Here is a 13744-nt window from a genome sequence, read left to right as displayed (position 1 = left end):
ATGCCATCTCCCCTCTTCCAAGTGAGCACAGTCTGCCAGTGCCTGTCTGCTTCTTTTCACTCACTGGCACCTTTTGAGTGGCAGCTATCGTCTTGGTTCAGAATTTGTTCTTTTGCTTTGCGTTTGTTTCACACCAGTGTGGTCCAGGATTCAGTTAAAAATATGGATAGACAGAATTCCTTCTCTAGCTCTCTTCCTTCTGGGATTCTCCCACTTCCTTCAGCATTTTCCCAACTCTGCTCTTCTGGTTCGGTAGACCTGAATAATGCCTCCTCCCCCCACCCCCATGTGTGCCCTCTGTAACTGCTATTCACCACAAGTGCTGCACTTAGCCCCAGGCTAAAAGCCGTGGTGATGAAAATTTATTTGTTTAGCTCCCTGTCTCTATTCCTTCCAGCAACTATAAGTCCCCTGTGAGAGCCTGTATGCTTTTGTTCACCGTCTAATATCTTAAGATTGTTTCTCTTTATACTAAAACCAGGTTCTGTAGTTGTTTTCTGTGTGTATATGTGCAGGGGATGGAGAGAGTCCTATAGGTTCTGTGTTTATCATACCTGTCATTTCCTTGAGAACAAAAAATTTTTTTACTGGATAACCTCTTAGAAACCAAGACCATGTGTTCCTTTAGTGACTGTAAGACTGAATCTTGTGTTGTCCTAGCCTCTTTGTTTTCCATACAAAAGGGGGTAGGATATATATAGAAAACCTGAAAGGGTCCACCAAAAGGCTGCTAGAACTGAAAAACGAATTCAGTGAAGTCGCAGGATACAAAATCAATGTACAGAAATCTGTTGCATTTCTATACACCAATAACAAAGCAACAGAAAGAAATTAAGGAATCACTCCCATTTACAATTGTACCAAAGACAGTAAGATACCTAGGATTAAACCTAACCAAAGAGGTAGAAGACCTGTACTCTGAAAACTGTAAAACACTGATGAAAGAAATTGATGAGGACACAAAGAAATGGAATGATATTCCATGCTCATAGATTAGAAGAACAAATATTGTTACAATGTCTATACTACCCAAAGCAGTCTACCGTTTTGTTTTGTTTTTTAAGATTTTATTTTTATTTATTCATGAGAGACAGAGAGAGAGAGAGAGAGGTAGAGACACAGGCAGAGGGAGAAGCAGGCTCCATGCAGGGAGCCCAACATGGAACTCGATCCTGGGTCTCCAGGATCACACCCCTGGCTGAAGGCGGCGCTAAACCGCTGAGCCACCCAGGGATCCCTAGTCTACCGGCTTGATGCATTCTCTATCAAAATACTAACAGCATTGTTCACAGAGCTAGAACAAATAGTCCTAAAATTTGTATGGAACCACAAAAGACCCCAAATGGTTAAAGCAACCTTGAAAAAGAAAAGCACCCTTAGAGGCTTCATAATTCTGGGCTTCAAGTTATATTACAAAGCTGTTGTAATCAAAACAGTATGGTACCAGCACAAAAATAGACACATAGATCCATGGAACGGAGTAGAAAACCCAGAAAGGAACCCATAACTATATGGTCAATTAATCTTAAAGCAGGAAAGAATATCCAATGGGAAAAAGACTGTCTCTTCAACAAATGATGTTGGGAAACCTGGACAGCTAAAAGAATGCAAAAGAATGAAACATGCAAAAGAATGAAACTGGATTTCGTATTTATTTATTTATTTTTTAAGTTTATTTTTTATTTTTTATTTTTTTTATTTTTTATTTATTTTATTTTTATTTATTTATGATAGTCACAGAGAGAGAAAGAGAGAGAGGCAGAGACACAGGCAGAGGGAGAAGCAGGCTCCATGCACCGGGAGCCCGATGTGGGATCCGATCCCGGGTCTCCAGGATCGCGCCCTGGGCCAAAGGCAGGCGCCAAACCGCTGCGCCACCCAGGGATCCCCAAGTTTATTTTTTAAAAAAAGATTTTATTTATTCATGAGAGACACAGAGAGGCAGAGACACAGGCAGAGGGAGAAGCAGGCTCCATGCAGGGAGCCCGATGTGGGACTCGATCCTGGTCTCCAGGATTATGCCCTGGACTGAAGGCGGTGCCAAATTGCTGAGCCATCCAGGGTGCCCATGGATTCCCTTTTTTAAAATTATAATAGAAAACTAAATTAAAAAAATAAAAATAAAATTTTTAAAAAAGGAAAGAAGACTAAATTCAAAATGGATGAAAGATCTAAGTATGAGACCTGAGACCGTAAAAATCCTAGAAGAGAACACAGGCAGTAACTTATTTGACGTTGTTCATAGCAGCTTCTTTCTAGATATATATCCTGAGGTAAGGGTAACAAAAGCAAAAACAAACTGTTAGGACTGTAGTAAAATAAAAAGCTTCTGCACAGTAAGAGAAACAATGAACAAAACTAAAAGGCAGCTATAGAATGAGAAAAGATATTTGCAAAGGACATAGCCAATAAAGGGTTAGTATCCAGAAATCTATAAAGAACTTAAAAAGCCCAACACCCAAAAATAATCCAATTTTTAAAAATGGGCTGAAAACATTGAAAAGACATGTTTCCAAAGAATATGTGTAGATGGCCAACAGACACATGAAAGACACTCAGTATTATTGATCATCAAGGAAATGCAAAGCAAAACAACAATGAGATATAACCTCATACCTGTCAGGTGGCTAAGGTCAACACAAACAAGTGTTAGTGAGGATTTAGATAAAGGGAACCCTCTTGCACTGTTGGTGGGAATGCAAAGTGGTACAACCACTGTAGAAAACAGTGTCAGGTTCCTCAAAAAGTTAAAAATAGAACTATCCTATGATTCAGCAATTTCCCTACTAGGTATTTACCCAAAGGATACAAAAATACAGATTCAAAAGAGTACATGCACCCCAATATTTATATCAACATTATCTACAGTAGCCAAATTGTGGAAACAGCCCAAGTGTCCATTGACTGATGAATGGGTAAAGAAGTGATACACACACAAACACACACACACACACACACACACACACACACACACACACTGGAATATTACTCAACCATGAAAAGGAACAAAATCTTGTCATTTGAAATGACACAGATGGAGTTAAAGAGTATTATGCTAAGTGAAATAAATCAGATAAAGACAAATATCCTATGATTTCATTCAAATGTGGAATTTAAAAAAGAAAACAGGCTGCCTGGGTGGCTCAGCAGTTGAGTGTTTGCCTTCTGCTCAGGGTGTGAACCTGGAGTCCCAGGATCCACATCAGGCTCCCTGCATGGAGCCTGCTTCTCCCTCTGTCTATGTTTCTGCCTCTCTCTCTCTCTCTCTCTCTCTTTCTCTCTTTCTGTGTGTGTGTGTGTGTGTGTCTCATGAATAAATAAACATAAAAAGAAATAAAAAGAAATGAACAAAGGGGGAAAAAAGAGAGTGAGAGGCAAACCAAGAAATAGAGTCTTAACTATAGAGAACAAACTGATGGTTCCCAGAAGAGAAATGGGTTGGGGAATGGGTGAAATAGGTGATGGGGATTAAGGAGTGCACTTGTAATGAGCACTGGATTTTGTGTGGAAGTATTGAATCACTGTATTGTACACCTGAAATTAATATTACATTGTATGTTAACTAACTGGAATTTAAATAAAAACTTAAGAAAAGGGATCCCTGGGTGGCGCAGTGGTTGGGCACCTGCCTTTGGCCCAGGGCGCGATCCTGGAGACCCGGGATCAAATCCCACATCGGGCTCCCGGTACATGGAGCCTGCTTCTCCCTCTGCCTGTGTTTCTGCGCCTCTCTCTCTCTCTCTCTCTCTGTGACTATCATAAATAAATAAAAATTAAAAAAAAAGAAAAATAACAAATGAACAGAAAAAAATTAAATGCTTGTATCTAATGACAAAGAGTAGGAGAAGGAGACATTTTAGACTTAAGCAGAATTCTTTGGGGACTGTGAGCAACCTATGTGAGCCCACCTTACTAAGTTGTTTTGAAAATAGAATAACTTTTCATAAAGCCTGGAAAGTTTTTAAAACTTATATGGCTTATTTATTTATTTTTATACGGCTCTTTTAAACTAAATACGAGGTTCTGCTTTGCTTAGTACAGTCCCTACTGTAGATATTCAGTAAATGTTATCTGAACCATTAATTATGGATTCACCATAACAAATCACTCACCGTTAATAAATTGGCTGAGAGCATTTTGATTATCTCAAAAATAAGATGACTAAAGAAATATATTTGTGTGTATGTATTTATGTGTATGTGTGTGTGTGTATATATATATATATATATATATATATAGAGAGAGAGAGAGAGAGAGAGAGAGAGAGAGAGAGAGAGAGAACACTGGCAAGGAAAGGGCAGAGGTAGAAGAAGAGAGAATCCCAAGCAGGCTCCTTTCCCAGTGTGGAGCCCAATGCGGGGCTCCATCCCATGACCCTGAGATCATGACCTGAGCTGAAATCAAAAGTTGGACACTCAACCAACTGAGCCACCCAGGCACCCCTGTGTATGTTTCTTCTTGTACTCATGTAGATACATGGCCAATAATATTTCAAGCCATTTAAAAGATTAATATGTCAATGATATACTTTGTTATATAGTGATATAATACTATATAGTGATATGCAGATTGTTTGGAAAAATCCATGTAATGGTTATTTCTTACTTGTAACTCATTTGCTGAAGGATTGTAGGGAGTAGTGAGCTAACTAATTAAATAAAGTTCATTTTATAGTTTCTACTTGATATGACAACCATGGTAAATGAGATTATTAACTTGAACACCTTAAGGATGCATATAGCAAGTAAGTTTATAGAAATCATCAAGGAATTCTGGTTATAGGATAGCTAAGGATTAAAGTTTCTCTAATATTGGGGTTAAAGTGTTCTGAAGCATATGTCTACATACATACAAAGTATAGAATTCATCAAAATACAACTTGCAATCCTTTGGCTCAATACCTTGTTAATTTATATGTAAGAAATTATGTAGGGTCTTGATATCATTATGGTTAATCTCAGGCTGTACTCTAGGTGCTACTCACTATTTAATGGGAAGGAGATCAAAGCAGCCACATTGGTCCGTCATTAATATTAGAGGTTGGTATTGACCTGTTAGTGTGATTAATGTATAAGAGAGGTAGTAGATGGGCCGCCCGGGTGGCTTAGCAATTTAGCGCTGCCTTCAGCCTAGGGCCTGATCCTGGAGACCTGGGATTGAGTCCCACGTCAGGCTTCCTGCATGGAGCCTGCTTCTCCCTTTGCCGGTATCTCTGCCTCCCTCCCTCTCTCTCTCTCTCTCTCTCTCTCTCTCTCTGTGTGTGTGTCTCTCATGAATAAATAAATAATCTTAAAAAAAAAAAAAGAGGTAGTAGGAACTATTTCCTGAGATTAATCCAAGTATTCAGGATCCTAAGTCAGAAAGGCCCTTTAGTTCTCTGCCCTAGGTTTCTATTTACGCAGTGCTGTAGGCAAACTGGTGAGTCCTGAGAAGGCTTGGGACTTCTAAGGGGCTGTGGTAGCTGTTTTGCTTTTGGCTCAAGTGGCCAATAACTACAGATCCCCCTGGTTGCAGCCTCTTTGTTCCTCACATAACCTGGGGTGAAATCCGGTGTCCCCAAGCTGCTTTGAGGCCTTAATTGCATGAGTGAGCAGTAAAAATGTGAAAATTATCATAGATCAGAATAACAGGGTAAGTAAGGGCAAAGAATATTTTTTCTTTTTTCTTTTTTTTTTGGGGGGGGGGCAAAGAATATTTTTATGGATACTCTGTTGCCAACAGGATTCAATTTTTTCCAAATGATTTTCAGAGATCATTTATTTTTATTTATGTTTTTAATTTTTATTTACTTATTCATGAGAGACACAGAGAGGCAGAGACACAGGCAGAGGGAGAAGCAGGCTCCATGCAGAGAGCCCAAAGTGGGACTCGATCCCAGGTCTCAAGGATCACACCCTGGGCTGAAGGCATCACTAAACCACTGAGCCATCCAGGCTGCCCCACTTATTTATATATTTTTTTTCTCATTTATTTTTTTAAAAGGATTTTAAAAATATATTTATTTATTCATGAAGGACACACAGAGAGGCAGAGACATAGGTAGAGGGAGAAGCAGGCTCCCTGTGGGGAGCCTGATGCGTGACTCAATCCTAGAACTCTGGGATCATGCCCTGAGCTGAAGGCAGGTACTCAACCACTGAGCCACCCAGGTATCCCTAAAAGGATTTTTTCTTAAAGATTTTATTTATTTGAGAATGAGAGAGACAGCAGGAGCTGGGGCAGAGGGAGAAGGAGAAGCAGACTTCCCACCAAGCAGGGAGCCCAATGCAGGACCCTGGGATCATGACCTGAGCTGAAGGCAGACTGTTAACTGACTGAGCCACCCAGGCACCCTTTAGAGATCATTTATAATTTACTGAATTTATGTTTGATTCTTTTGAACATCCCGTTGCATTTTTGTTAGTTCTGTACCAGACCACATTCATTACTACCCCTCATCTTACTCTCACATCTCTGAGGTAGATGAATACTTCAGTTGAGTGGGATATAAGGAGGTGTAATTTCTTTCTTTTTTAAAAGGTTTTATTTATTCATGAGAGAGAGAGAGAGACATAGGCAGAGAGAGAAGTAGGCTCCCTGCCCGATGCAGGACTCAATCTCAGGACACTGGGATCATGACCTGAGACAAAGGCAGATGCTCAACCATTGAGCCACCCAGGTGCCCCCAAGGAAGTGTATTTTCTAGAAAATATTCCTCATGTTTCATGATGTCTGGGAGACAGTCTGTTTTAGAATAAGCTGTGTGAGGTATCAGAATTCTATAATGCTTATATGAAATTTAGTGAAATGCTTTCCAAAGAGAATTTTCAAATTAATAACTAAGATGGTTTATGGAAGGAACTTTCCCTAAGATTGACTTTCCTTGGTAGCTAAAATTGTAGCTAGACATTTCAGAAGCAGCTTCCAAGGAGGTGGATAGATAGTAAGGTAGTTTTCTTAAGTACTTGGATCCAGGTTGCCTCCAGAGGCCTTGAATCCATGAGTTGCAAAATAGACTGATCTGATCTCCTTGGATTTTTGCCAGGTTAGTAATTGCACTGAGATTTTTAATACTCACAAATGACAACATGGTGCTCTTCCTTTAACTTTAAGAGAGGTAATTCCTAGGTGATAAGGAAACAAGAGTAAGTTTTAGTTTGGAAGACTTGGAAGATCAGACTCCTTATAGGCCAAACACAACAGTATATTTAAGCTATAGTTATATAGCCACTGAGTTGTCACTATTTGTTTTATTGAGATAGCCTTGAGAATTTCCATTAGACTGTGAGCAACATGAGGGTAGGTTTTATGTCATTTTGGTAATCATTGAGTACCAGCACAGTGCTTGGCTGTGGTAGTAAAGAATGAGAAGTATACTATATTGCAATGTCCTGAATTTCTTTACTTGTTTTAGCATAGGAAAAGAGGTAGCAGTGTTGGGCAGAAGGCAAGGTGTAGGATATTCTGTCTCTTATGCTCCTAGCAAACAAGTCTTCATATTTCAAGTCTCAAATGTTGCCTTGTCTGTGAAGCCTTCATATCTTTTCTGGATACAATGGACCAGACTACTTTTCCCTTAACGTATCCTTTGCTTCTTTTGCAGCATTGATGACATTTTTATTGCATTTTTGGTATGTATTTGTCTCTTTTTAAAAAATTTTTATTTATTTATGATAGTCACACAGAGAGAGAGAGAGAGAGACAGAGACATAGGCAGAGGGAGAAGCTGGCTCCATGCACCGGGAGCCCAACATGGGATTCGATCCCGGGTCTCCAGGATCGCACCCTGGGCCAAAGGCAGGCGCCAAACCGCTGCGCCACCCAGGGATCCCTATTTGTCTATCATAGTGGAGAACTCAATTACTATTTATCTATTCCTAGCATATTAATAGGAATGAATTTGGCTGCAATTAGCAGGAAATGCAGTTAGTAGAAGTTTAGATAAGGGTATATTTATCCTATAAAATAAGTTTTTGGAGGTAGACAGTTCAAGGGTGGTGTCTTCAAGGGCACATATCTTTCTGTTTTTCTAGCCCACCAGGCTTAGCATATGGTTCTCATTCTCATGTTCGTACAATGGCTATGCTCCACATCTCATGTCTGTATCCCAAGCAAAAGAAAGAGGGCAAATGGCAGAAGGGTTTGCCAGAAGTATGTCCACTTGAAGAAAAGACTTTCCTCTTACATCGTATTAGCTAGATCTGAGTTACATGGCCACACGTAGTTCAAGGGAGTCTGAGAGCTTTTCTAGTACTTATATTGGAGAAAGTCAGGGGGCAAAGGTGTTGTGGATAACCTTTATGTAGGTTAGTCTACAATGCCATACTCAGGATTGGAATCTTTCTCAAAGATGTTTTGGTACATGTCCAATCAATTACGTCACATATTGAACATAATTCAGCAGTAAGCTTACCATCTTAAATATCAAGGAGAAAATCTGTTACTTGCTCTTTCTTCAGACTCTTTGTTATCTATTTTAAAAGTATGGCCTGGCTTGTGGTTTCAAGTTAAACTTACTTTGACCAGTTCCAAAGTGAAGGATATGGTCAGGAAGGGGAATAAACAGTAGTACAAGAGAATGTAGTTCCAGGAACTTGGCCCCAGCAGCGTGGAAACCATTTAATTCTGTGAGTGATGGACTCCATAATCTGCTTCCTAGGATTCTGTAATTTTCTTCTTTTTAGTTGTCCTTCAACTCTCAATTTCTTCCTCCTTCTGTGAATTGCATTTGATAGAGGGAGAGGCTGCAGCCTTTGTTGTGTCCTTTTATTTAGTGAGTTTATGTAATTTCCTTATCAGCAGTCTCTGGGTGTCCTCTTAAGCTTTAAGAATGAAGTTGAGGGCAGCTGGGAACTGTTAGAACTCTAATCCTTCCTGCTTCCCCCTGCTGTTGTTCTCTGCTGCCTTCTTAGGGTCCTCCTTCCCTTTGAATCATGAATTTACACGTGTGTCCCTTATTGTGTTCTCTAGATAGTTGTGAATTTTAATGTATCTTGATCCATATACAGAACATTTGTTTTCAGCCATAAATTCTCTTCCTACCACAGCAATAGGAAAGCCCTACAGTCATATATATTACACAGATCCCTTTCCTCAGAGACCAGGCTTTCCTTCTACGTAATTGTTCTAGGAAAGCCAGGAGCTTTTCTGCGGGTTTCTGTATTTTTTAGTTACATCTAGGAAATTTATGCCCAATTTGGTAGTAGAGAATTTTTTTTCCTTTCAGAGCCACAAATATAAAGAGATCAAATAAAGACCACACACGTAAAGATCCTACTTCTAAGTTAGTTCTTTTGGTTAGAAGCTTAATTTTTGAAAGAAGATGTTCCTCATGCATGCTTTTGAAATTAAAAACAGAGAGTGCACACACCTATCAGGATAGAGAGCACAAAATTTTCTTATTAAGTAAACTCTATTAAATAAACTTCAGGCTCTACATGGAGCTTGAACTCGCAACCCCCAGATCAAGAGTAGCATGCTCTACTGACTGAGCCAGCCAGGGGCCCCAGAGGGCATAAAATTTTAACTAAAAGCTACAGGTTCATAGAAGGATGGATAGATAGATAGATATAGATAGATGGATAGATGGATGTGTACATACATACACATATATTCAACCTGACTGATGATCAAGGAATTGTAAACTAAAGCAATGAAATACCATTTGTAATTCACGGAATTCACAGATCTGAAAAAAATGTTCATACTCATTGTTGACAAGTAGGGAATAGTATTTAAAAGTTTTGTTGTAATTAAGAAAATTAAACATAAAAAAGAGCAACATAATAAAAACTTATATGTCTACCATTATTCTTTTCAAATCTTTAAAAAAAAGACCTAACCCTCCCTAATCTGATTCTTTCTCTTTACTTCACTGTCATTCTCCCTGAAGGCAACATCAGGCAACCACTCTCTGTAAATGAGCACCCTCGGACATTGGTGGTGAAAATGAAACTGCTTCAAACTTTCTGGAAAGCCAATGAGCAATACATATTACCCTAAGAATTTAATTTCAGAAAACAATAAGAGATATGTATACAAATATAGGTAGGTACATTTATCAGCATTATTTACGATAAAGAAATGGAACTATCCTAAATAAACATCAATAGAGGACTAATTAAATCAATGAAAAAAATATATGATAGATTACAAAGCAGCAATGACAATTTATATATGTTCCAAGTTGTTTGCTTTAAGTATACTTCAGTTTGGTGAATAGAAAATATGCTCCATATATGTCATACAGGAATCTGTCATCAATCCAGTGTTAAAAAAGCGTGTAATTCGGCTTCATGTTATGGACAGTTAAAATTAAAAAAGAAAGGTAAAAGTGAAATTGGGAAATTAAGACTGAGTTTATAGTGAAAGGTAGTGAAGTAGGCAGCTGTTGTTTTTAGACTGTTCAGGGGACTCGCTCTTTTAGCCATCAGTTATTGAGTGTTTTCTCTGTGTCAGCTGAGTGCTAGATACTATCATCACTGTAGAAAGGCCAAGTGATGGCCTCATTCCCTCAAGCAGCTTACAATCCGGGAAGAGATAATACACACGTAGAAAACTGGTGAGTAAACAAGGAAGAGTAATATTTGGCAAATGAGTACTACACATTGTCCTCTATAGAAATTTAGAGGAGAGATTGTATCCTCTTAAACTGATAGAGCTATATTTCTAAGGAGGTTGGAATATACTGTCATTAATAATGGCTTTAGGGTAAAAATAAGCCAAAAGGAAGGGACATCATATTTTATTTATTTATTCGTTTATTTATGTTTAATCTCTCTACCCAGCACGGGGCTTGAACTCACCACCAGATATTAAGTGTTCCATGCTCCTCCAGTTGAACCAGCTAGGTTCCTCGTGGGGACGTTATATTTAATATAAGGAGAATGGTATGAACAAAGGCTTGGAAGTGGGAAAGTATATACTATGCATAGAGAGCTAATTTGACTTGTTTTGTAGGACTCTTGTTGGAGTGAAAAAGCAAATAAAAGAGACTACAACTCAACCTAAGATGTCATCCTTGTTTGTCATAGGACCTCTCATTCAGGTTTGCATGCAGTTGTATTTGTGTTTTTTTTTTTAATTTTATTTATTTATTCATGAGAGAGAGAGAGAGAGAGAGAGAGAGGCAGAGACATAGGCTGAGGGAGAAGCAAGCTCCTCAAAGGGAGTCCAATGTGGGACTCTATCCCAGGACCCCAGGGTCACACCCTGAGCCAAAGGCAGACACTCAACTGCTGAGCCATCCAGGCATCTTGTATTTGTTGCTTTTAATTATAAGTTGCATAAACAGCCATTTTAGTATTATAAAGGACTTATAAAATTAAGCTGGTAACTGCAAATTTTACATTCTTGGTTCATTAGGGAAAGTATTAGAGTGAGAATCAGACCTGGAATGTGCTATGGGTTCTACCAAATAATGACAATGTAACCAAACCAAGGCTTGATTTCCTCATCTTTAAGACAGGTATGATATTATTCATCTTACTGGACTCACAGGGTTCCTAATATGCAGATTGAGTAAAATGGCATGAAGATGATTCTTGTTGTAATGCTGGCAGAGCAAAAAAAAAAAAAAAAAAGTTCAGATAAAGCCCCCTCTGTACCCCCTGCTCCATCATCTCAACTCTGATTAAAAGGTGTGTAACTAGGGGAAATAAATGAATGACAGAGGAATTCAAACCCACCTGAAAATTGAGTACTAAAGCAACTGTAATCCAGAAAAGTGACCTCCCTCCCTCCCCCTACTGTACCAGAATATTTACTGTATTGTCTCCAGACAGTTGGACTCTGGTATAAGGATTTAGGGTTACTTTTCAACCATTACTGTAATATAACAAACATCTTTTGTTTGGGCTGCTTGATTACTTATTTGGTAAACCAAGTTGGCAAGCTTTCCATAATATCCTTACAGGGTGTAATTATTAGGGACCCAAGGCTACCCACAGATGAACTGCAGTCCTTCACCCTTAATTATTTAAAATAAAATGATATTCTGAATTCTCTTGGCCCCTGAGGTTGCTTATAAGCATTTCTTTTAGGGCTGCTGCTGTGTTTTGGAGAAGGACCAGCACAGTGAGTCAGATTATGTAGATTTTGTGTATAGAGTGGCCATCATGATGTTTGTCTGGATCAGCTAGATGCAATTTCCTTTGACATAGACATCCCAACTGGACCTGCCTGGTGTGTTTTCAGTTGTATCTAGGCAGTTTTAGGAAGCCATCTGACTGGGTCAGTTTCTAAATATATTATACAAATGTAGGGTACACTGTTTTGGTGCTATCTTGTCATTAGCCTATTTATAACAAAGAAGCTACAAGAAATTGCGCTATAAAAAACCTTATTGTATTTACAATGTGGATGTTGAAGATATTCATTATGTTTCTTCTTTGGAAGATGTTAGGAATAATTTTTCTCTTTAATATCAAAATCGTAAGTAATGAGGCTTCTGGGCAACTGCTTTACTGCTTTGTTTTTATCTTAGGGATACTGTGGCTCATGTAATTTTGTTTTTCTTTTGGCCTTGACTCCTAGGAGGTTTATCTCTTTAACAAAGATTCAACCTAAAAAAAAGATTCAACCTTTCAGCAAGGTTTTTATATACAAAATTGACTCCTTTTTCTCTGAATCTCTTCTTGATTTTTTCCTTTGTTGCATTTTCCTCAAATTCTTTTTTTTTTTTAAAGATTTTATTTATTCATGAGAGACACAGAGAGAGAGGCAGCGAGATAGAGAGAAGCAGGCTCCATGCAGGGAGCCCGATGTGGGACTCAATCCCAGGACTCCAGAACCACGCCCTGGGCCAAAGGCAGATGCTTAACCGCTGAGCCATCCAGGGATCCCCTCCTCAAATCCTTTTTATTTTTATTTTTTATTTTTTTTAATAATTTTTTTTAAATTTATTTATGATAGGCACACAGTGAGAGAGAGAGAGGCAGAGACACAGGCAGAGGGAGAAGCAGGCTCCATGCACCGGGAGCCCGACGTGGGATTCGATCCCGGGTCTCCAGGATCGCGCCCTGGGCCAAAGGCAGGCGCCAAACCGCTGCGCCACCCAGGGATCCCCTCAAATCCTTTTTAAACTTAAATTTTATTTTATCTTCTATGACATTTTATATAAATCACCTTTAATTCTTCCAGAACTGGGTAGGGTACGAGTAAATAAAATGAATTTGATACTGAAATGTTAAGTTTAATATATTGAATTGGTATCTGTTTTGCTTCTTTTGTTTATCATGATTTGAACATGACCTTGGGTGCCAAATTAAGTGATGTCCAAAAGTATATAACAATTAAACCTTTAGATAACCTAGCATGAGAGGCAAAGCAAGAAGTGATCATATGCCTACAATAATCCCTGCAAATACCTCAAGGTGTGCCCAAGTTATATCTTGACCCTTTCCTCTTTTTTTTTTTTTTTTTTTTAAGATTTATTTATTTATTCATGAGAGACACACAGAGAGGCAGAGAGCCCAAAGCGGGACTCGACTCGATCCTGGATCCCTGGATCATGCCCTGAGCTGAAGGCAGATGCTCAACCACTGAGCTACTCAGGCATCTCTTGGCCCTTTCCTCTGAAGCTTCTCCAAGTCTCAGTTCATTTCTCTGGGAAGCCTTTTATGGGAGAGTAAACAAAGTCCCAGAAATGTCTCACAGCTGATTAACAGAACAAAAATTAAGTCCAGTGCATAATCCCTGGTCAGGATCAATTCTCCCATCCAACTCTTTCACTGCCAGACTTTCTCTACCATAGGAAAACTCCAGT

At 38.9% G+C, this 13744-nt stretch overlaps 1 protein-coding gene across 4 annotated transcripts in view; it reads left to right on the top strand.

Moving 5' to 3' along the window:
- The window catches only part of PRRG1 (proline rich and Gla domain 1), a 280952-nt gene that overhangs the window by 161335 nt on the left and 105873 nt on the right, over window positions 1–13744 (top strand). The window contains exon 1 of one of the 4 annotated variants that reach the window (XM_072816965.1): window positions 10939–11026. The exons of the other annotated variants lie outside the window; for them this stretch is intronic. The gene's annotated coding sequence lies outside the window, so the exon portion shown is untranslated. Of the gene's footprint in view, window positions 1–10938; window positions 11027–13744 lie in introns of those variants that run through there. 4 annotated transcript variants of the gene reach the window in all.

Source organism: Canis lupus, chromosome X (assembly GCF_048164855.1).
Source record: "Canis lupus baileyi chromosome X, mCanLup2.hap1, whole genome shotgun sequence".
NCBI lineage: Eukaryota > Metazoa > Chordata > Mammalia > Carnivora > Canidae > Canis > Canis lupus.
The sequence above is the reverse complement of the archived record's forward strand: the minus strand, read 5'-3'. Positions and strand labels throughout refer to the sequence as shown.